This window comes from Saccopteryx leptura, chromosome 7 (assembly GCF_036850995.1).
Source record: "Saccopteryx leptura isolate mSacLep1 chromosome 7, mSacLep1_pri_phased_curated, whole genome shotgun sequence".
Classification (NCBI taxonomy): Eukaryota; Metazoa; Chordata; class Mammalia; order Chiroptera; family Emballonuridae; genus Saccopteryx; species Saccopteryx leptura.
Genome location: NC_089509.1, coordinates 17,693,848 through 17,718,783, shown reverse-complemented (window position 1 = coordinate 17,718,783; position 24,936 = coordinate 17,693,848). Strand labels below are relative to the sequence as shown.

Genomic DNA, 24,936 nt, shown 5'->3' with positions numbered 1-24,936 from the left:
GCAGGCTATAATTCCATTTTCTAAGTTCTGAAAGCAGCCAGTGGAGAAGTTTCTAGATGTCTCACCTGAAGCATCTTCAGATGCAGCGAGGTCAGGCATGACAATCTAACAGGTTTTCCTGTTTTGCAGTTTGAATGTCTGGTGATCTTTCTGAGTGGCCACACAACAGGCATGAAGAGTGGCCATATAGGAGCTACTGTGGTGATTTCTCTGAAGTTTATATTAGGTTGTCTAGCTTCAGTTTAGCAGGGCTTCAGGAAATAGGGCAGTTGTAGTTTTTAGTGATTGCAAGTCAGAAGGAAACATTAGTTTGGAGTATCATAGCCAGATATGGCAAGAGACTAGCATTCAGGATCCAGTTCAGTGTATAGCTAGTATCAAAACTTCAAACATAGAACCTAATATCCACAAAGGTATATTACTGAAACATAATTTTGCTGTCTAAAATGACCCCCAGTTTTATCAAAGATAACCAAGTTAAGACTGATTTGCTTACAAAGTAAGTCTAATTTCAGTAAACATGTCTGTAAGGTATTTTTCCCCTCCGAGAAGGAAGGAAGAGGCCGGAGCCACGAAGTGTGGAATAACGGAAGCTTTATTGAGTACAGAGCACACATGCCGCCCAGCAAGGTTCCCTGGCCCCGAGGAAAGATGGAGGCCAAGGAAGTCGCCAGTGGTGACCCGCGTGGGAGATATTGAAAGGGTCCCTAGGGTGGTCGAGCTAATATGACGTGGTGAAATCTCAATGGCTGGCAGACAGTCGCTGTTTTCCAAAGGGTTCCTGTGAAGTTTCTTTTGGCTCGCTTGGTTGTGGGCGGTCCTAGCCAAAGTTCGCAGGTCTGACCCTTCCCCGTTATCCACTGACCTTACATTCTGACCTTTTGTGTTAAATAGAATAGGGGCGCCGTTTATTCGTCTGGCTACTTCCTGCTGATTAGGGGCGTCATGGGGAGGGGGAGATCAGAAGGTGGTGGCTTTGAGGGGTGTCAGGAGGAACATCTCTGTGGCCGTGAGTTGAGAAACTTCGCGGATGCGATCCTGTAAGGATTTTTTTTTAAAAAAAAGGAGTAATAGGGGGATTTGTAGGGTCCAGCCTTTTGGTGAGCTGGAGATGGATGGAGTCCAGCGGTTCCGACTGCCAGTGGTCCTGTAAGGAGGCAAGCTTGAGGCAAAATTGCATGTCAGGAGTGGCGTAAAAAGGGGAAAGGAATGGGTCCCATCCATTCCCATAACCGAGACCTGTGAGGGAATTAGAGGTCCAGAGTGTGATGGCAAAACAGAGAAGGTAGCCCCCGTGTCCACAAGAAATGAGATGGACTTATCCACTCGTTGCAGCACACCCTGGGTTCTCCGAGTCCAGGCTGTGTCCTAGGAGTTTGAGCAATGTGCCCACCTGGCTGGATTGGCCTTCCCATTTGGGCAGCTTGTCCTCCAAGTAGAGGCACTGAGGAAAAACCTGTTACTCAAAGGGGCAGTTGCTTCGCCAGTGACTGGGCTGTTTGCAGTCAGGGCAGGGCTCAGTGGGCAACCACAGGCAGGGGCCCTGCCAGTACTAGTGGTCCTGCTTGCCACACTTAAAGCAAGCTGCTGGTGGGGTTTCTCTTTGTGGCTTGAACTTGGGTTGGGCACTTCCTGTGCCTTGCCTCTGTTGTTCTACTGGCCTCAGGGTTGCCACAAGAGCCGGGGTTTGGAGCATTACCTTCTGCTGCATGCGGGCCTGGCGAACAGCCTTGGCCTGTTTCTACTAGTTGGGACCATTAAAAACTTTAAATGCTGGGTTCACAGGTCCTGGATAGGGGTTTGGGGGTTGAGAATAAGAGGAGGGGGGCTCGTGCGAAGCCCAGCACCCAGATCCCACAGGAAACGCTGGAGCCAAAGGCAGGACAGGGCCAGAACTTCCTGCAAGAAAATTGGAGTTGGACGTCCTGAAAACTGGTGTAAGAGCCAATGCCAGGCTGAGAATGGCCTGACAGAGGAGAGACTTAAGAACACAGTGGAGAAGGGAGGGGCCCCTGACCAGCAGGGGAGGAGAAAGAGAGATGGTAGCGGTGAATAGGAAACATGTTTTTGCGAAGGGAGGGCAGGGGGCTCTCAAAGGGAAGAGACCCGAGCACAAAAGAGGTCCGCAGAGGGACCAGAGAAAAGTCCCGAGAGAGGGGCACCCCTGGGGGTCAGGCAGGAGGAAAAGAGACTTGGGAGTCTGCGGAGAAGGAAATATCAGGAGTGGAGGTTTTAGGTGAGGCTTCTTTGGCCAGAAAAAGGCCTGTGCGGTGGAACAGGTGGCACAGAGATTAAGGATGGGAGCGCAAATAATTAGAAGCCGTGTATGTAAGGGATCTCCAATCAGTTCCCAGCTTTTTTGGCGATAAATTGGTGAGGGTGTTGACACCGAAAGTCCTTTCAGGAGGCTAATTCAGTGGGTTCTGTGGCCTGGCCACAGCGGAGAAGAAGAACGGTTTCTTCTTCTTTAGGGAGGGAGATTCCTGTGCCCCCATGGCCACCCTCAGTTTTTGGAGTGGTCAGATTTGAGTATCAGCATCCTAAAACTCAAGGTCTGGCTACAGAAGGAAAAGGTAAAGTGGATATGCTCTGGATGTCTCCTCAAGCACACGCACTCAAAAAAGACTTCCCTGATGTAGCTACGGTTTCAGACAGGGAGTCTTGGTGGAAAGAACTGAGGAAGGCTGGAGGCAGGGGACTTGCCACACTGTGCGCTGAAGTGGGTGGAAGGTCGGAGGTCCTGGTTCTTTCTCGGAGGGGATGGGGAGAGGAGCGGTCCTTGTGGACTTCAAACTCCTCCCGGGTTTTCGGCACCAAAATGTAAGGTATTTTTCCCTGCTGAGAAGGAAGGAAGAGGCCGGAGCCATGAAGTGTGGAATAATGAAAGCTTTATTGGGTACAGAGCACACATCCTGCCTGGCGTGGTTCCCTGGCCCCAAAGAAAGATGGAGGCCAAGGAAGTCGCCAGTGGTGACCCACGTGGGAGATATTTAAAGGGTCCCTAGGGTGGTCAAGCTAATATGATGTGGTGAAATCTCACTGGCTGGCAGACGGTCACTGTTTTCTAAAGGGTTCCTGAGAAGTTTCTTTTGGCCCGTTTGGTTGTGGCTGGTCCTAGCCAAAGTTCCTGGGCCTGACCTTTCCCCATTATCCACCGACCTTACAATGTCCTTTTATTTACATGGGGGCAGCAGGAATAGTAATTAACCTTAGAATCTCTTTCAAATCTGCTTTGCTCTAACTTTGTATATGGAATCTTAGATCGAAGTTTTAAAGACCATTTGTAGCAGGACAGGGTGAGATGGCCTGAGATTTCATCACATTAATCTAAATGACATGCAATTTAAAACTTGCCATTTATTTCTGGGATTTTCTATTTACTATTTTTATATCATGGTTGACTGCAGGTAACTGAAACCTTGGAAAGTGAAAACAGGGAGAAGGCATAACTGCGAGGACCGTGCAATGATCCCCTGATAAAATCTCTGGGTGCTGGGTCTCTAGTGTGGTAGACAGTACTTTATGGATGTAGCTACAACATGTTGCTAGAGGAGGTAAGCATGTCCTTTGTGACTTCCCTCAGAGGACTCTTGCAAGCTTGTGCCTGGTTTCTTTTGCATTTTTCTCCCTCCACCTTTTCCATTTTGAGCTTTGTATTCTTTTGCTGCAACAAATCTTAGGCAGGAATCTAACTATCTGTTCCCATGAGCGCTTCTCATGAGTCACCAAACTGGATTGGGTCTGGAGCGTTCATGACATAGATACTCTAAAACTTTCTGATAATCTATAAAGTAGAATTCTTTGGGTTATTGACTCATTTATTTATGTGTTTATTTATTTATTTTCTTAGCAAAAATGATTTCAGTACCCTAGGCTTTATTTCCCCTTAGCTTGACAGTGAGAAGAAGGTCATAGTTGAAGGCAAGTAGGGGTGAGCTGGCAACATGGACACACCAATATGTGAACAAAACACAACTATCATGTAATGACTGAAATGGTATTGCCAGTGTTAACCCCAAGAAGAATGAGTAAACAAACATTCTTTAAAAAAATTTTTTTTTACAGAGACAGAGAGAGAGAGTTAGAGAGAGGGATAGATAGGGACAGACAGACAGGAATGGAGAGAGTTTTTTATTGTGACACCTTAGTTGTTCATTGATTGCTTTCTCATATGTGCCTTGACTGTGGGCCTTCAGCAGACCGAGTAACCCCTTGCTCAACCCAGCGACCTTGGGTTCAAGCTAGTGAGCTTTGCTCAAACCAGATGAGCCCGCGCTCAAGCTGACGACCTCAGGGTCTCAAACCTGGGTCCTTCGCATCCCAGTCTGATGCTCTATCCACTGCGCCACCGCCTGGTCAGGCAAAAAACATTTTTGTATATTTGTTTATGCAGATCCTAGGAGGTTTCATGCTGTCCACAAAGCTGAGTGTCATAGATTCCATTGGTTGTTGGTAGTTGATAGAAGTCTTTGAGGATCATCTTTGAGGATGGAAACAGAATATGACCTTATTTTTCTCATGGGTAATAATTGTATTAGAGGCTTGATCTGGGTCAGAGATATGATTGAGACGAGAATACTAATCCTACCTACAAAGGGTGAGTAGGGTGAAGCCCATCCTCCTTATTAATGTAGACAGTCTTCATTTATATAAGTATTTTTCAAGTGTTTTAATTTGATCCTTGCAGTTAAATTTTGACAGAACCCTAATTCTGTTCTGTCAGATACAGGTGAGAAGGAAGTTGCTCTGGTTGAGATGAGATAGGAGTGGGACAGGAGGTCCTGTGTGATCCCTAAAAGGCTTCACCACATCTGTGGAATTCATTTTGAAAAACCTGACTTAGGCCAGCCATGGGAGAGAGTTGGAAATGTTTAATTCACTGTCTTCACTGTCCTGATACCTAGTTGTGAGTTATTGATCAGCACTGAGTAGAAATAAAACTAATCCTACCAGATAAGGATTATTGTCGTAAGTTCAAGAAAAACCATGACTCCTATTTTTATTTTCTTTGGGGCATCAGCGCTGATTCATCTTTGATTTATACCTCAATTTCACTGGGAGAGTGTTCCAATTCTTGTAAAATGCCAAAAATACAGCTCTCCATCTGTAAAATCCTATCAGGGCTCACTTTAGGCTATTTGTATCAGGGTAACCAGCTGCATTGTGGGTCTTTGGCTTAGTGACATCATGGAATGCCTGTTATGTCACATTGGAGGCTTGTATTTGAATATTAGTTCTTGTGACTGATCCCCAGGCTTCTCTTGTGAATTTGTGTGATCATAGGATGGTGTGTTGGTCAAATAAGTTTGTAAATATGATATATAGGTTTGCTTGCTTATAGTTTGCATTGGATGTGGGGGACAGGCTGTGAGCAGGCAGGGTCATTATAGCCTAAGGCTCAGTTTTAAGACTAAGCCTTTCCCACCCTAAGTGACTTTGTATCAGAGACTTTCTTGTTTGTATGCTGGATTAAAGCAGGGGTCAGGAACCTGTGGCTCAGCCAGATGTGGCTCTTTTGATGGCTGCATCTGGCTGCAGACAAATCTTTAATAAAAAATATAATAACATTAAAAATATAAAACATTTTCATGTATTACAATCCATTTATTTCCTACTGCTCATGTACATGGTTGCAGGTGGCTGGAGCCAATCACAGCTATCCTCCGGGACAACACCAAATTTTTATTGGATAATGAGTAACATACACGAGTCGTTGTATGGCTCTCACGGAATTACATTTTAAAATATGTGGCGTTCATGGCTCTCTCAGCCAAAAAGGTTCCCAACCCCTGGATTAAAGGTTTTGATCTCTACACTATAAAGGAGAGCAGAGAAAGGCCACGAGGAAGAGGAGAAGCAGCCAAGATGGTGGAGTGCTGAAGGAGAAGCCAGTTTGTGCAGAGTTTATAGAGAGAAGGAGATGGGGAACAGAGGTAAATAAGGCTGGTGAGGTAGAAATCTTTGATTCTAGGAATACTCAGATAAGTCAGTGGCTTTGGGAGCCCTGAATAGAAAGGGAAGTGTTTTCCCACTGTGTGTATTTTTTGCCCGCCAGGTGCAAGCTAGGATTAAAGCTAATGGCCCACTAGTTTTTGGCTCCATTGTTTCATTACCATCTGTCCGAATCAAATGTGAACCTGCACGGGTCAGGCGGCTGTGATGGTGGCCTGGTGGTCTGTGTTTTTTACAGTTGTTTTCTCCTCACTTTAGAATGCTCATATGGTATGTATATAGCTAATGTATTTGTTGACTTAGAAACCAGACTTAAGATTTCTTTATTCTTGTTTCTACCTTTGTAGGCTATAACAACTCATGCTCAAGGTAATGAAAGCTGGCAATACTCCGTTGAAACATAGTGGACTTGGGGCACCCCCAAATACATCCATTAACATAAGCTTTCAAATAAAGTGAATTGTACTTGTTGAGTAAATTACTTTGTTCCATTATAAACCTTATTAGTGTGTTGTTTTATTATTTTAAGTGGTGAGAATGCTAAGGTTATACAATTAACTACCTGGGAGATAACGCCAACCTTTAAAAAAAGAGAACATGTAAATTTTCAGCTCCTAATAGAGGAAGCAATGTGACCAAGCAGAGACCTGACCCTTTTGCTACTGTAGAATGGTTCTCTGATCTTTGTGTCTACTCAGTGAATGCCCAGGACAATTGTAGCATTGAGAAGATTTGCATTTGTTCCTCTTCTTGATTCTCTGTTAACTGATAGAATCAATGGGAGTCCCGAAAGACCAGGGTAACAGGCTTTATTGAGAGAAAACCTGCTGGGCTCTCTCCTAAGGGAGAGCAGCCCCCGGTTCTCTAACAGGTAGGGTTAAATAGCGAATTTGAGGGTAGGGGCTGGTAGTCATTAAGGAAAAATATCTCTTTCAGTGATTCATGTAAAATTAACCAATGTAAATAAGCTAGGGGACCTTCCACACCCCGGTTAGTCACCTGGATGCCTGGGGGAAGGTTATCTGGAACATCTAGTTTGTCAATGTCCCTTCATCCACTTAAGGGAGGAGGGGGTCATGGCCCCCACCTACAACCCCATCATTCCAACCTTTTGTTATATGGTTGAGGGGCGATGATCATTTTTCTGTAGCTACTTCCTGCTGGTAAGGGGCAGCCAGTCTCGGGAAGGGATGGCTGGCCTCGGGCTGCAGTGGCGAAGTAGGGACCTTCTGGTAGGTGGCTTGGAGTAACAAGAGTTTATGGACAGTCCAGCTAGTGAAGGCCTTTGGGCGGTCCTGGAGGAAACTAGAGAAAAGGTGCAGGAGACGGACCACATGCTGAGAAGGCAGGGTAGGGTTATAGGGGTGGTGGTCTCTCCTCGGCAACTTCTTCTGCTGTTTAGGGGCGTAGTCATAGGGACTTGGATTTTTCTGCCCGGCGAGTGTAGGTTTCAGGGTTGGTGTGTAGAGCTAGATAGATTTCTCCAATATCCTAGTTGGTGAAGGCCTGCATGCCGTTCTGTAAGAAGCCAGAGAACAGGTGTAGGAGACAGGGCCCAAAAGCTAAAATGACAAATGTGAGAGTGAGTGGACCAATAAATGGTAATAATCAAGACATCCAGTTTGTGCAGAGCCACTGATCTCAAGACTCGGATTATGTTGATATTTGGGGTGAGACTGACTAGGGTACAGGTTCCCGTCCAATTAGTTGGGAGGCACATATAGGGGTTGGTCCCACACATATAGAAAGCCCCTGACCGGGTGAGACAGGCTGAGAGGTGAATAGAGAATAGATGGACAAGGGGTCAGTTTCGTCTGTCCGTCTTTGAACTCCGCATGGTCAAGGTGAAGGAAGGTGCAGCCCCAACTGGGGGATAGGGGGAGACATGGTCAGAGGCCTGCTTTCAGCACTGCAACCGTGTGGAAGGGGTAGTGAGCCAGGGATAGAGTCCTGTGGTGGGATAGGAGCATCTATGTTGTGAAGCTGTAAGAGTAGGGGGTCCTGTGAATCGATCAGGGTTAGAAAATAATCCGTGTACTTCTGGAGAGACTTGGTAGTTAACTCGATGGTTCTGATGGTCTTTGGGAAATTGAATAGTTATTGTGATGTTGCAGGGGTTAGAGGGGAGGTGACCAACTGGGATGTCACCCTGAGCCTTGACGCATAGGGGAGAGGGGAAAGGAGAGGGGTATTTAAAGTGACTGGTCCTTGAGCAGGAGGAGTTTGGGTTTTTTTGGTTCTTTTTTGTTTTTGTTTTTTTTACAGGGACAGAGAGAGAGTCAGAGAGAGGGATAGATAGGGACAGACAGGAACAGAGAGAGATGAGAAGCATCAATTATCAGTTTTTTGTTGCGGCACCTTAGTTGTTCATTGACTGCTTTCTCATATGTGCCTTCAGCAGACCCTTGCTTGAGCCAGCGACCTTGAGGCCAAGCTAGTGAGCTTTTTGCACACGCCAGATGAGCCCATGCTCAAGCTGGCGACCTTGGAGTCTCGAACCTGGATCCTCCACATCCCAGTCCGACGCTCTATCCACTGCACCACCGCCTGGTCAGGCAAGGTTCAGGGTTTTAATTTTTCAAGCTGGTAATGATAGGTTTAGTATAGCTTGTTTGCTCAGTTTGCAGCTGAGGTGCGGTAATCTCCTAGGAGAGTGCTGGCTCTCTCAAAAAAAGTGGCCTCTTTCTGAATCTTGTACATAAGGTGTGAAGGAGATGAAGGTAGGTGGTACCAGAAGGTAGGTGGCTTGAGTATTACTGAGTAGGACAGTGGTTCCCAACTCCCGGGCCGCGAACCGGTACCGGTCCGTGGACCATTTGGTACCGGTCCACAGAGGAAGAATAAATAACTTGCATTATTTCCGTTTTATTTACATTTAAGTCTGAACGATGTTTTATTTTTTTTAAATGACCAGATTCCCTCTGTTACATCCGTCAAAGACTCACTCTTGACCCTTGTCTCGGTCACGTGATACATTTATCCGTCCTACCCTAAAGGCCGGTCCATGAAAATATTTTCCGTCATTAAACCGGTCCATGGACCAAAAAAGGTTGGGGACCACTGGAGTAGGAGATGAATGTTATTAAGAGGAATAGGGAGAGCTGAGTAAGCTGAAGATGACACGGACAGACATATTCAGCAGTCGGCTGCATAGGAGGAGTTAGTTTTGATTCCGAGATTTTAAATAAGATTAAGAGAGCTTTCTAGATGTGAGGACTAACCTGTACCCTAGTCTGTCTCACCCCGAATATCAACATAATCTGAGTCTTGAGATCAGTGGCTCTGCACAAACTGGGTGTCTTGATTATTACCATTTATTGGTCCACTCACTCTCACATTTGTCATTTTAGCTTTTGGGCCCTGTCTCCTACACCTGTTCTCTGGCTTCTTACAGAACGGCATGCAGGCCTTCACCAACTAGGAAATTGGAGAAATCTATCTAGCTCTACACACCAACCCTGAAACCTACACTCGCCGGGCAGAAAAATCCAAGCCCCTATGACTACACCCCTAAATAGCAGAAGAAGTTGCTGAGGAGAGACCACCACCCCTATAACCCTACCCTGCCTTCTCAGCATGTGGTCCGTCTCCGGCACCTTTTCTCTAGTTTCCTCCAGGACCGCCTAAAGGCCTTCACTGGCTGGACTGTCCATGAATTCCTGTTACTCCAAGCCACCTACCAGAAGGTCCCTACTTCGCCACCGCAGCCCGAGGCCAGCCATCCCTTCCCGAGACTGGCTGCCCCTTACCAGCAGGAAGTAGCTACAGAAAAATGATCATCGCCCCTCAACCATATAACAAAAGGCTGGAATGATAGGGTTGCAGGTGGGGGCCATGACCCCCTCCTCCCTTAAGTGGATGAAGGGACATTGACAAACTATAATAGATGTTCCAGATAACCTTCCCCCAGGCATCCAGGTGACTAACCGGGGTGTGGAAGGTCCCCTAGCTTATTTATAGTTAATCTTACATAAATCGCTAAAAGAGACATTTTTTCTTAATGACTATCAGCCCCGACCCTCAAATCCCCTATTTAATCCTACCTGTTAGAGAACCGGGGGCTGCTCTCCCTTATAAGACAGCCCGGCCCATTTCCTTGCATTAAAGCCTGTTACATTGGTCTTTTGGACTCCAATTGATTCTATCATTAACATCCTCAACTAGCAAGGAAACATTTCATTGTGAGTGGAGAAAGGTGCTATCTTGGGGACTTTAATTTTGGGAAATCTCTGACTCTTAATATTATTTTATGTTTATTGAAAAATAGTGGATCTGTTTCATTTTTCACTGCAGGGCCGCCCCAGGTAGTCTACATTGCTGGCAATTTCAGTCTTCTTTCCCCCCAGCCCCCTTTGACTAAATGCAACTCAAGTCTCCAATGGCGAGCAACTATGCAGTGGCTGATTCACAGGGGCCATATCCAAAGTGGCTAGGGTTTTCTTTCTTTGATTGTGGTGTGTGAACTTTGACCTTCACCTTGGAAATAGGTAAAGGTACATATGCAGAGTAAGACAACCAAAGCATACGAAAGAACACACAGTAACATGGAGCATCTTTTCATCTTCATACTCCAAGTCTCCTTCTGAGGTAATCAACATCCACTGTTTGTTATGTATCTTCTCTGAGATTTTATTTGCATGTGTATGCATTTATTTATGTATACATATGTACACACAAGTTTTAATAATTGCTTATGAATTACCTTGCTTTATTTACTCACTACATTTTGCAGCATTACAAATCTTTTTCAAGAGCTTAACATCTCAGAGTATAAATGTTTGATAATTATTAAATTACTCCCTTGTAAGTGGATATCTAAGTGGTTAATGTTTTGCTGTTAAACATCTGTAATAAACCCTCTTGTATGTATTCTTTCTGCACCTGTGCCACTACAAGTATAGAATACATTCCTCAAGGTAGACTGCTGGGTTCACTGAATGTCTGTTTTACATTTTGCTGAACATTTTCCAAGTTTCCTTTCAAAGAGGTTTCCCCACTGACATTGAATGAGAAGATTTGTGTTCCCATACCCTCACCAATACTTAGCATCGCATTTAAAATATCCTTTTATTTTTTGCCATTCTAATAGGTGAGATGGAACTGATGTTTTCTTTTATTCAATTTTGTTGTTATGTTTATTGGCTGTTGTAGATTTTATTTTTCTGAAATTGCCTGTTTATGTCCTTTTATTTTTTATTTAGGCTCTTGGACCTTTTTTAAACACTGATTTTAAGTACTCTTTTTAAAATTAAGTTATAATAGGCATACAGAAGGGTGCACAGGTCACAATTTTGCAGTTTGATGAATTCTTACTAAATGAACACACCTGCGTAACCACCACTCACCTTTGTACCCGAGAAAGCCTTCTCTTGCTCCTTCCTAGGCACTATTCCCTGCCCCAGAAGTAGCCGCTACCCTGAAGTTTAACACCATCTATTGCTTTGTCTGTTTTTGAATGTTATTACAAACAGAACCATAAATAGATTATTCCTTCAATGAATGCTTTTGTGTTTGCTTTCCTTTCCCCTTATCATTACGTGTTGAAATTTATACATATATTTGCAAGTAGCTGTAACTCATTTATTGTCACTGTTGTATAGTATGTATCCCATTGGTGAATATACTGCCAGTTTATCCATTCTGTTGAACTTTTGAGTAATTTCCAATCTTGGTAACTGAGAACACTGCTGCTGTGAATGTTTTTGTAAGCATCTTTTGATTCCAAATGTATGCATTTCTTTTGCGTCTATATTTAGGAATGGAACATTGGTTCATAGAGTATTGATTAGTTTTTATAGATGCTGGCGGCCAGTTTTCTAAAGTGTTTGTACCAACTTACAATTCACCAGCAGTTTTCAAGAGTTCCGACTGGACTGCATGTTTGCTAACATTTAAAATGGTCAGCCTTTTTTCTAGTGCAATGGGATCTCTTTGTGGTGTTAGTTTTATTTTTCCCGGTTAATTATGAAGTTGAACATATATTCATATGTTTATTGGCTGTTGGTGTATTATCTTTTATGAGAAGCTGGTTAAGTCTTGCTCAGGGTCCTGTTGAGTTGTTTTTCTCTTTTGTATTGATTTGTAAGACTTACTTGTATTCTCTGGATAGAGTCTGCCAATAATTATAAGTATTGTAAATGTCGTCTCCCACTCTGTAGCTTCCTGTTTTGCTCTTTAAATAGAGTCTTGTAATGTAGTTTAATTTACTGATATTTCCCTTCATGATAAATGCATTTGTGTCTTAAGAAATCTTTTTCTTCCACCAAGATTAAGAAAATATCCTTTCCTATTATATTTTAATTAACTCTTGTGTTTTCTTGTACTTAGCATATCTATATCCACAGGTCACCTACAATTGTTTTTTGTGTGTGGTGTGAGGTAGGGTCAATAGTACAGGATTGTTTTTGAAAATATTTTTCTTTCCCCCAGTGTACTTCAGGTGTACCTTTGTTATAAATCAAGTGACCATATATAGGCCTCCTTTTGTTCTGTGGTCTTTTGTTTACCCTTATGCCAACATTATTCTGTATTAATTACTGTAGCTTTGGAATAAATATTGGTATCTGGTAGTGTCTGTCTTTCAGTTTTGTTGTTGTTCAGTATTGTTTTGGATATTCTTGACTCTTCACTTTTCATTTAAGATGATTCCTTTAGAATCATTAATTCTCTCACAAAAATTGAATGAAGTTTTAAAAAATTATTTTTTTATATTTTCAATTATAGTTGACATACAATATTAGTTTCAAGTGTAGAATATAGTGATTAGATAATTATATAACTATATAGAGATCACATTGATAAATCTAGTATCCATCTGACACTATACACAGCTATTATAGTATTATTGACTATATTTTCTGTGCTATGCTTTACATCCCCATGACTATTTTACCTACCAATTTGTACTTATTAGTCCCTTTCCTTTTTTACCCATCTCCTCAATCCTCCTCCCACCTGGCAACCATCAAAATGTTCTCTGTATCTACAAGTTTGTTTCTGTTTTGTTTGTTCATTTATTTTGTGTTTTAGGTTCCACATATCAGTGAAATCATATGGCATTTGTCTTCCTCTGTCTGACTTATTTCACTCAGCACAATACCCTATAGGTCCATGCATGTTGTTGCAAATGGCAAGATTTCATTGTCTTTTCTGGTTGAGTTAATTCCATTGTATACATGTACCACTTCTTTACCCATTCATCTATTGATGAACACTTAGGCTGCTTCCATATCTTGGCTATTGTAAATACTACTCTAATGAAAATAGGGATACATATGTCTTTTCAAATTAGTGTCTTGGGTTTCTTCAAATAAATACCCAGAAGTGGAATCGCTGAGTCTTTCTTTGTCTTTTCATGGTCTTTGTTTTAAAGACTCTTTTGTCTCATATAAGTGTTCCTACCCAGCTTTTTTGTTTGTTTGTTTTCATTTTTATGCAATGTCTTTTTTATCTTGTTACTTTCACTCTCTCTGTGTCTTTAGATCTGGAGTCTCTTATAAATTATAGACCATATGTTTTCCTCCATAAGACGCACCTAGAGTTTTAAGGAGGAAAATAAAAAAAATATTCTGAACCAAATGGTGTGTTAAAATATTTAATAAAATATACCACAATAATATTTCAACAATGTAAACTCAACAGCAGTATTAACAACCATTAGCACTGTTATTAATGAATGAGAAGAGACTTTAATGTTCAAATACTCTTCTAGTTGTCCGGGAACCCCAGCAACTCATCATCACTACTGTCAGAATTTAAGAAGCTCAGTTGCTCACAATCACTGGTATCACTTTCTTCGCTATTTTCATATATGTATGATACCATCTTCAGTGCCATCTAAGGCATTGCTAATGCCACATTTTTTGAATGACCGTACCATGGTTTCATTCTTCACTGACTGCCATGGTGTTTTCACCTGTTCACAAACTTGAGTGACAGTGGGTCTCTTCATTTGTCCAGTTGGTGTCAGATCATGATTACCAGCAGCCATCCATTTGTTCCACTCTTCTTGCATAAAGACTTTAAACGGTTTGTTGATGGAAACATCGGGAGGTTGCAACTGGCTGGTAAGACCCCAGGAATTACAGCTAGATGAGTCTTCACTTCCTTAAAGTTTTTTTTTGTGGTTTCGCCAATATGTGCTCTAAACTGGTCAAGCACTATTAGGGCAGATTTTTTCAGAAGCCCTCTAGGACGTTTGGACCAAACTTTTTCAATCCACACTCTCATTCCATTTTCGTCCATCCATCCTTTCTCATGAACCCCCCTGCTGCTGCACTAGGGAAAGTCCAGTTATATTTTACTCTGTCACTACATAGGTAAACTGCCTGGATTACAGCTGGAATAAACTGATGGAGATGAGCAGGATACCTGCTCGGTCTGCTGCTGCTTTGCCTGTGCTCGCACTCTCTTCCCAGCTCACTGCACGTGCCTCACACCTTTGGCCCCTCCCTTATCTGCCAGCCAGCCAATGAAATGCTATGAGGCTGGCAACAAGTGACGTCAGCACTTCAGCCAGAGCTCCAGCAGCTGCAGCGCAGCCCTCAACCGCTGTAGGCACCTCTCACACCTGCCCTGGATGATGCCAGATGAATGCACCCACACAAAATCTCTGGCCTTCCCTCCTGTGCTGCATGCAAGCGTGGAAACCGGAACCAGGAGATCACTCAGCAGATGCCAGGGTTCCGCACGCTGCTGTGGCGGGTATGATTACGCTGGCGCTCATTCTACATATGTTTACTGGCGCAGCACCCTGCAACAGCTAAAAAAAAAAAAAAAAATGAACATTTACTCCATAAGACACACAGGCATTTTCCCCTCCACTTTTGGGGGGAAAAAAGTACATCTTATGGAGTGAAAAATCCAGTATGTAAGGGTCTTGTTTTCTTATCTATTCAGCTACCCTATGTCTTTTGATTGGAGCATTTAATTCATTTGCTTTTAAAGTAGTTGTTGATAGATATGTAGTCATTGCCATTTTATTATTCATATTTTTATCTTTTTTTTCTTACAAAGGGTTCTTTAGCATTTCTTGTAATAGTTATTTGATGGTGATGAACTCTTTTAGCTTTTTTGTTGTCTGGGAAGCTTCTTATCTGTCCTTCAATTCTAAATGAGAGCTTTGCTGGGTAAAAATTGATTGAATTTTGATTGTTAATATTGATTCTTCTAATTCATTAACATGATATGTCCCTCCGTATATTTAGTTATCTTTAATTTCTCTCAATAGTATTTCATTATTTTTCTAGGTAGAAATATTACACATTTTTCATTATTCTTAGGTATTTGATATTTTATACCATTGAAAATAGTGTCTTTTTTCCTCCTTTTTTATTCAGTGAGAGGAGGGGAGACAGAGAGACAGACTCCTTCCTTCATGTACCCTGACCAGGATCCACCTGGAAAGCCCACTAAGGGGTGATATGCTGCCCATCTGGGGCATTGCTCCATTGCTCAGCAACCAAGCTCTTCTTAGCACCTAAGGCAGAGGCCATGGAGCCATCCTCAGTGCCCAGGGCCATCTCACTGCTATAGAGTCATGGCTGTGGGAAGGGAAGAGAGAGAAAAAGAGAGAAAGAAATAGAGAGAGAGGAGAAGGGGGGAAGTGGAGGGGGAGGGGGAGGAGTAGCAAAGCAAATGGGTGCTTCTCCTGTCTTCTCTGACTGGGAATAAAACCCAGGACATCCATACGCTGGGCCGATGTTGTACCACTGAGCCCACCAGCCAGGGCCAAATAGTGTCTTTTTAAAACTATATTTTCTTATTATTTATGGCTAAAATAGAAATAACTGATATTTGTATATTGACTTAGTGTCTGGTGGCCTAATGTATGCTGATCTTTTTGGTTTCCTGGTTTTATCTGCCAGTTAGTCAGTATCTTACTATTCTAATCATTAGGGCTTTCTGATGAGCTGGGGTATGAGGGAAGCAGCATGTTGCTTTAATTCTAGTATCTTTTCTCATGGTGCTATATCCCATTTTGGTAGTCTACCTTAGGGAGCGTTTTCCTGCCTTGTGAGCAAGAGAAAACTGCATGTCTAACAGTAGAGCCTCTGTTCACTGAAAATGCCATTAGCCCTAGCTGAGTAGCTCAGTTGGTTAGAGTGTTGTCTTGATATGCTAAGGTTGCAGGTTCAATCCCTGGTCAGGAAACATACAAGAATCAACTAATGAATGCATAATTAAGTGGAGCAACAAATTGATGTTTCTTTCTCTTCCCTCACCTCCCTTCCTCTCTCTCTCTAAAATCAATAAATAGAAATAAAAAAAAGAAAGGAAAATTCCATTGATTTTCCAACTGCCTGATTTTTACGCCATTGGCTGTCTAAGCAGTGACTCCTTGGTTTCACCTCCCTTGCTCTCTAGAGCGGGGAGTATGGGGAAGGGGCTCAGGAGTGATGCTGAAGCTCATCCCCCAGCTTGGTATCGCACATGGGGGTAATTGTTTGGACTCCTGAGGATTGTACCACCAAATTGTGAAACTCTTGAGCTCTGAATACAATTTGATTGATGTATGTCTTCAGCTCTCGGCATCTTCCCCCAGTGTAATGTACATTTAATGTATTTGGTAGGTATTCTTGACAACTTGGGATTCGAAGTTGGCCTTTTCCTCGTTTCTTTTGTCATTATATTCGTTCCCTATGCTTTGTGGGCTTATATAAGAGAGTGGTAGGGAGGAAGGGGAGAAAAAGACCTTTATTCTGCTATGTTTAACTTTTATTCTCTGAGTGATAATCGTCTTTTAATGACTTTGTGTCGTGAACCAGCGTGGCTAGTAATTCCAGGCCCTGAGTGGGAATGGTGCGGAATTAAGAAAATACGTGGAATTAAGAAAATATGGGGTTGGGAGGGCCCTGTAATTGCTGCTGGCAGAAACAGAGCACGCTAAAAAAACGCATCTTGCTTTATTTATAGGACAAAGTGGACTATTAGCAAATCAATGAGATCTCTGATCACATTTCCAAGGCAACCCAAGAATTTTACCAAGTACAGAAAACCCCCACCATACATAGCATCTTAACTTCACACAAAGAAGAAACTTGCCTCCAGTCTTTCCAGAGGACATGGGGGTTAGGATGAGTACAAACATCACAGCTAACATGGAGGTGTTGGGAAGGGATTAGACTTTTGCAACTTAATCAGGCAAGTGAGGTGGGGGTTGAGCAGACTGTCAGTTTACAGCCAGTTCCCCACACCTCTGTCCCCCAAAATATAAACTGCCAAAACCCTGTTGGATTTTTGGTCCCCAACAACTTTGAATAGCCCAAATGATTAAATATGTATTTAGCACCATTTCTTAATTCAAGTCTTTGAAGTCCTATACAGTGTATTCCTTCCCCACAATATGTTCTGTTTTCTAAAAAGCTTCTTAGCAGTTCATTAATCCAAAGAGGCCCAATGGGTGCTGTGGTGTCATCTGTGTCAGACAAAGGACCATCTTAGTGACCTGGCAGGGATGACCTTAGGTGGCAATCTTTGTGCCATTGCTGGCTCTAGCTGCCCGTTACTAGCTTTTGTTTCTGGCATGAATTAATCATGGCATAATGATATATAAAACCCAGACATTATTAGTAGGGTTTATTGAATACCAGCTGTGTGTGGGTGCTTTCCTAGACCCTGGGGATAGAGAATTAAGTACATGGTAGGCCCTGAATTCAAGTTTTCATACACAGGTTGGAGAAGACACAAGGATCTTGTCCGTATGATAAAAAGCAAGGGCAGTAGGGGCAGAAGGTTTTGGGTACCAGAGGAGAGGCTGAGCCAAGTCAGAAATAATGGACCGAGAACGAGCATTTAGGTTTTGGATTCTCAGCAGCCAGAGAACAACAATTAGAACAGAAGGCTAGAGAAGACAAACTGTGAAGGTTCTGTTTTATACAATTTTCCACTGTCTCTGTTTTTCATTCAATGAACACTTTATTTGCTAGGCAAAAGCATCAGTGTTCTGTGATAAAGGGATAGTTAGGGCTTTATAGAGACATATTTCATCAAATCATTGGGCAAGTTATGCTGTATCCCTAGCTCTTTGCAACAGTATGTGACATGTAGTAGATGCTCAATAAATGTTTGTTTATTGAGTTAGAGAATGATTGGTGAGCTCAGGCTGTCCCTGTTGGTCTGGGTAGGATGGGTTGCAAGACAGGGGTTGAGTGTTGTCTGAGGCTGCCCAGCTAGCATGGGTGGGGACTTGGCTCAGCCTGCCTCCTAGAGGCAAGACTCCTTTCTTGAGAGTGGTGCTGGCATCATGGGAAACCACACACAGGCAGAAGTAAAGTTACATTTGGGGGAAAACAGGCAACTGACATTCAGTCAGAACCCTGCTCCTCTACTGTTAGTTCTGATGAGTAACATCTTTGTCTTTGGAATAAATGTAGCACCAAATGAGAGAGGATTCTTTACTCCAGGGGTTGGGAATCTTTTTGGCTGAGAGATCCATAAACGCCACATATTTTAAAATGTTATTCTGTGAGAGCCATACAACGACCCGTGTACGTTAGGCATTATCCAATAAAAATTTGATGTCGTCTCGGAGGACAGCTGTGATTGGCTCCAGCCACCCGAACCATGAACATGAGCGGTAGGAAATGAATCGATTGTAATACATGAGAATGTTTTATATTTTTAACGTTATTATATTTTTTATTAAAGATTTGTCTGCAGCCATCAAAAGAGCCACATCTGGCTCGTGAGCCATAGGTTCCCGACCCCTGCTTTACTCCATTGAAGATAGTTCGTAAATATTCATAGAAGTTCAGTAAGACGGCTTCAAGCAGCTCTTCTTTCTGTCTCTTCCCAGCATGCAGAAGAAGCAGTGTGCTGGTGTGCTGTGCTGTTGGAGAAACTTCAGCATGGACAGCTGGGCTCTTGGCTTTTTGTCTGCGAGCTGGTGCTGTCTGTCCATGTGACCACTGAGAACTTGCCTAAACTGGGTCTCTCCTCATTAAGTGGCAGTTGTGCAGCTCACCTTTCAGTCCCACGGATTCCTACTCTGGAATGGGGTCGTTGTGTTTCATGTTATGCTGACTGGAGCAGAGACAATATGAGGTGTGTGTTGGAGGCAGTGGGGGTGCCCTGGCCCAAGGTAGATACTCTCCTTGAGTTGTTTATATTCTGAATTTTTTCCTCATGTGCAATTCTGGGTTTGCTCATGACTCCTTGTTCAAGCCTGCTCTTGCTCTTCCCATAGCCCTCGGTTTTTGTCCTTCAGATGCTCCAAGTTCCCCTTAAAAGAACGGTCCTTGTTGAGGCTGGCTTCTTTGTCATGCCCCACAGAGTGCTGGCTGCTACTCCATTTGCTCAGGGAGTGGCTGCCTGGTGACACAGCTGGGTCTTCTCCCTGAGCACTCTGTTTATTGCAAGTTGGAGCCCAGGTATTATTTCAGTTGGTCAATCAGTCAGTTGGTCAGTTGGTCAGTTAGTCAGTCAATCTGAATGCTTTCATGTGTTCAGGCCCTGATCTAGACATGTGAGAGACATAAGGGAATGTAGTAGAAAAGCTTCCAGCCTTTGTAGTCCTTATATTCTAAGGGATGGAGGGGGCAGACAGTACACAACTTTCATAGATAAGTAAATTGAATAGTATGGTAGAAGATGATATGGGCTCCAGACAAAGGAAACAGAGCAAGGTGATGAGGACCTGAGATGTGGGAGCTGGGGCAGGCTGCAGTATTACATGGGGTGTACAGCACAGGCCTCTGCGTGAGCTTTGACGAGAGACATGAAGGAGATGAGGGAGTGGCCTGTTGGATCCTGGGCTAAGGATGCTTCAGGGGGGACTGAGCTGCCAGGCTGGGGGGAGGGCACGAGGAGGCCCCTGGTGTTGAGTGGAGGAGCAAGTGCGTCAGGTAAGGGAGGGGTCAGCCCATGGCACTTTATTTGTTATAAAAACTTTGGTCTACACCTGGAATGCAACAGGTAGAACTACTCTGGCTGCGTGTCAGGAATGCTGGACAGAGTACAAGCAGGGGGACAAGAGGATGTGGGGGTCCAGGTAAACATTTTGGTGGTTGCTTCCCAGTCTAAACCTGAATGCAAATGCATCTTTTATTGCAAAATATAGCCCAGGCCACTACCAGTGACGCTCTTCACCCTCGTGGCAGTAGATCAAGGGCAGATTCTCACAACTCTTCAAGCCCACGCTAGTGTGGGTTGCACAGATCATTGTGGGGGAGGAACTATATATAATAGCCACTTTTGGTACATGACTACCCACCTCCTGGCCATAGAGAAGAGAGACTCGTGATAATCCCTAAGGTCTTGACAACGGATTGCCTGTCTGTAGACTAGCAGAGCTCTGGGGGTTGGTGGGCAGTGTCCATAGCCTGCTTGGAACTATTTAATAGTTCTCAGGTTCTACAGAAGACAAAATGCTCTTGAATTATAGTATACACTTTGAGCACATGGCCTATATGGTACAGCTTTTAATATGTTGAAATCCAGACCTTATAGTAGAAAATATGAGAGGTTTCTATTCATGCAGTGCAGTGAATATTGGCCAGGCATTTGCTGGCAGTTGCTGTTCCTTAAGCTGTTCATGGACTGCATCTGAAGGTAGATACTCAAGCCCACTGGGCCAGCTAGATGCCCCGAGGGGCCAGGCAGGTGCGTGAGGCCAGCGGGTCTGCTGCTGCAGGGCAGGGGGGTGCTCAAGAGCGTATGCCCGGACCAAGCACAGGCTGGTGCCGCCCGGAGAAAGGGACAGCCAGCCTCGCCAGATCTCAGTTTTCCCCATGAAGCCAAAAATCTAGGATTTCTTTTTCACTTTTCTTTTTGAAATTTGTGAGAGTTCCTGATTTTAAAATGTTGGTAGCCAATTCTGATATTTGAATAATACTGTATAGGACCAGTGTTTTTCACTTGCTGGTCCACGAACTAGTCTGCCAGAATTTTGTGCTGGTCTGCAAAAGAGTTAACTACCCTGATGCTTTATGAATATAGACCCAAAGATCTTAGTCAAATTCACTTATGCTCAGGGTGATTTCTGCCTTAGTAGTCCCTGAAATAATTCCTATTTTCACTGGTCCCCGAGTGTAAAAAGGTTGAAAACCACTGATATAGGTTAGACAAAAACTTCCAGATTTTAGTCTTAGGTAGCCCTTTTGCAAATTTTGGTCTGTGCAAATAAAATACAAAGTGAAGTTATTGTGCTGCTGCTGCGGATGAGTTGTATTTATCAGTTCTTCAAACTGCTTGGTCCTCTTTTTCTTCAGTGATGACTGAATTCAACATCCTATCACACATTTTTGAAGTGTGTTGTAATCTTGTCAGAATGAGAGAGAGTTTGGAAGCTATTGGAGGTTCTGTTCGAATGAGTTAAAACATAAATCAATTACTACTTTCTTCTTTTCCAGGCGAGAGGAGGGGAAATAGACTCCTCCCTGTGCCCCACCAGGGTCCACCTGGCAATCCCTGCCTGGGGCTGATGCTCACAACTGAGCTAGTTTAGCACCTGAGGCAGAGGCTCCATGGAGCCATCTCAGCACCCTGGGGCCAGTGTGCTCAAATCAATTGAGCTGCAGGAGGGGAAGAGAGAGATAGAGAAAGAGACGGAGAGAATGGGGGGGGGGGGGATGGGTGGAAAAGCAGATGGCCACTTCTCCTATGTGCCCTAACTGGGTGGGAATTGAACCCAGGACATCCACACGCTGGGCTGATGCTCTACCACTAAGCCAACTGGCCAGGGCCAAATCAATTAATTTGGAGCCCTCTTGGCTGCACCTCTTCTGCCTAGGTTGTATCGTGATGATGAAGGTGGGTCATGGAAGAATGCGTTCTCAGTGGGGTTAGTTCCATAGCTGTGGGTGTGGTTGCCAGGCTTCTGTGTGACAGGGGCGGTCTAATTAAAGTGGGATTGTGGGGGATTGATTTATTAGCAGAGCTTTGCTGGTCACATAATTTAGCAACTTGGGGGTGTTATGGGGCCTGGGGTATTGCCGAAGAGTGTTAAGTCTCAAGATAATTATTGCCTGACTTTGGAGAGAGTGACAGATGGGTCCTCATTGTTGCTATGAACTAGCCTGCAATTGAAATGGAATTCTTTGTTTAATGTTCTCGTTGAGGGGCGCTGGCATTGACCCTCAGCTGCCTCGCTGGTGTTCTCGCCTCTCTGCATTTCCAAGGCACTTCGTCTGAACCTCCAGGACCCTCTGCAAAGCCCGCTGATTATTCAGCTGCATGATTTGCATTCGGCTTTGCCCTAACAATGGGTTGCCTGGGTCCCTTCATTTTCCAGCTGTCTTTTTGTTTGAATTTGAGTTTCCAGCTGACATGCTTTGTGGCCTGAATGTGACCTAGTTAAAGAAGGTCTGGTCTTTAACCAGCCCTGTATAAATATTTGTATAAGACTTCTGTTGCATGTGCCTTTCTGGGAATGTGGTTGTACTACCCCCTTGACATATAAGTGAAGGTGGAGTACAAGACAAGCTGAAACTTGGGAGGCAGGCTGTCTCTTAGACAGGTGGTGTCTTTTTGCATGTGCTCCACATCCAGGCTTGCCTGACCCTCCACCACGCTCTGGGGAACTCTGGGGAATTAGCAGCCCACTCGTGTAGGTGATTTGTCCTAGAGATACGGAGTTCAGAGACTTGGATGCAGTAATGTCATGTAAGGTAGTATGCTTTCCTGTTAGTCTGAAGCAGTCAGGGGCTCATGGGGTAGTCTGTTCCCAGATGTGCATCATAAATCTGGTTTCTCCTATTCTGTTTTAGATCTTTGGCTATATTGTTATGGATTGGGTGATTTTTTTCCAAATAAAATTGATTATTTTTTTCTGATTTAATGGGCTGATAGGATGGTTATAGAAAATATGGAAAATACAAAAAAGTCGAAAGGAAAGAAATTCACTCAAATATTTCTACCCATTGAAGATTAACCACTGTTATCAGTTGAGGGATTTTTTCCTAGTTGTTTTCAATGCATTTTTAAAATCCAGCTGTCCTGTGAATCTATCACCTATGTCGTCTTGCATCTTGCCCTTTGTACCTAACTTTTTGCTCAAACTATAAGGAAATCTGTTATGGTAGATAACTTTTCTCTCCTCCCTTTTGCTTCATACTGAATGGCCTCAAACATTCCAGGTGCCTCATCACAGGCCCTTTGCGCGGACTTTTTTCATTATTGGAAGGTTCTTCGCCTAAATGACTGCATGACTCACTCCATCACTTCCTTCAAGTCTTTGTTCAAATGCCACCTTCTCTGTAAAGCCTCTCCTGACCTCCCCATTCAGTCTGTACTTGTACTAACCACAATGCTTCCTGATCCAGACTCATCACTGCCCAGTACTACTTATTATCAATATCATTATTCTAACTAATATGCTAATATAAGCATTAACAATGCTAGTTTTTGTAAGCATTTTTAAATGGCTGTATATGGCCTATATTTTGACTGAACCATACTTTAACCTTCACCCTCTGCTGGACAGTTAGATCAGTTAGATTGTGTTCAGTGCTTTGCCATTACAGATTACATAAACTTACTTTGAATCTTTTGTGTATAAAGTATTTTTCCACTTTATAGACATTAACAGATAACTCTTGGACATGGGATTACTGTGTCAAGAATATTGTATTAAGACATCTGGCTGCAAGTTATACAAACTCAACTCAAACTGTCTTAAGCAAATTAAGAGAAATTATTGGCTGCTGTATTTAAAAAATACAAAAGATTGGACTTCAGGTCGAGCTGGTTCCAGAGGTTCTAGTCCATGTTATGAGTGGTCTGGTTTCTATCTCTTATCTTTTTGTTTGTTTGTTAGTTTCTTGGTGACAGAGAGAGAGAGAGAGAGAGAGAGAGAGATAGTGACAGACAAACAGAAAGGGAGAGCAGTGAGAAGCATCAATTCTTCGTTGTGGCACCTTAGTTGTTCACTGACTGCTTTCTCATATGTGCCTTGACCAGGGGGCTACAGCAGAGTGAGTGACTCCTTGCTCAAGCCAGCGACCTTGGGCTCAAGCCAGCGACCTTTGGGCTAGCAACCATGGGATCATGTCTATGATCCCATGCTCAAGCCAGTGACCCTGTGCTCAAGCTGGCGAGCCCACACCGAAGCCGGCAACCTCTGGGTTTTGAACCTGGGTCCTCAGCGTCCCAATCTGATGCTCTATCCACTGTGCCACCACCTGGCAGGCTATATCTCATATCTTTAATACCTGCTTTCCTCTGTGTTGGCTTTTTTCTGAGGCCACCTCTTTCCATTTAGGGCAAAATTACTACTTGAAGCTCCTGTTTTTTTTACTCTTATCTACAATCTCAGTATTTTCAGCAAATCTCAGGACAGATTCTCATTTGTTCACATCGAATTATGTCATTGTTGGATCACTCAGTTTGGCCATAGGATGAGGATACACTACAGTGGGGATGATGATGTCATCCTACTCAAATCGCATAGTCTGAGGGTAAGGAAGGTCCCGTTTCCCAGAGGACACTCGGCACTTTTACCCAAATAGGGAATGAATATTGGGTAGGCCCCAAAGTACAGATCTTCATTTTACTTATGAATATTTTAAAGACTCAGCATTGTAATGTAAAAAAAGAAAAAGACAACTCAGAAAGTGAGAGGGTCCAGTAATACTTGGCCTAAGCATACCTGTTCGGGTGCGGAAGGTCAGCTCGATCAGATGGCGGCAGACTGCATACACGGCGCAGGAAGAGGCAGGCGAGTGGGCCTCAGGGACTGTTGGTGGCCACCAGCTTCCTAAGTGCACATTTACGTTATAAGCAGCAGCGACAGGCCTAATGTGAGGCGCAGAACCGTTCTTGCGCGTTTATCCCGGTCTGGAGGCTGCGCCGACCGTTGGGCACTGCATCCCAGAGCAGCTGTGCTGTTTGCTAAACAGGCTCCGCACTGAGTGCTGACAGCATAGTGGCTTCATTATCTTCAGCCCTGTGGCCTCTGCCTGGACCGGGAGCAGCTGTCATAGGAGAACGCTGCTTCAAGGTTCCCGATGGCCTTTCTCTCCACCGACTGGCCAGCTCACAGCATAA

The 24,936-nt window shown here is 43.7% G+C and overlaps 1 protein-coding gene across 1 annotated transcript in view; it reads left to right on the top strand.

Annotated features, from left to right (window-relative positions):
* Positions 1 to 24,936, top strand: part of TMEM163 (transmembrane protein 163) — a 311,155-nt gene that overhangs the window by 155,404 nt on the left and 130,815 nt on the right. The gene's annotated exons all lie outside the window — the stretch shown is intronic.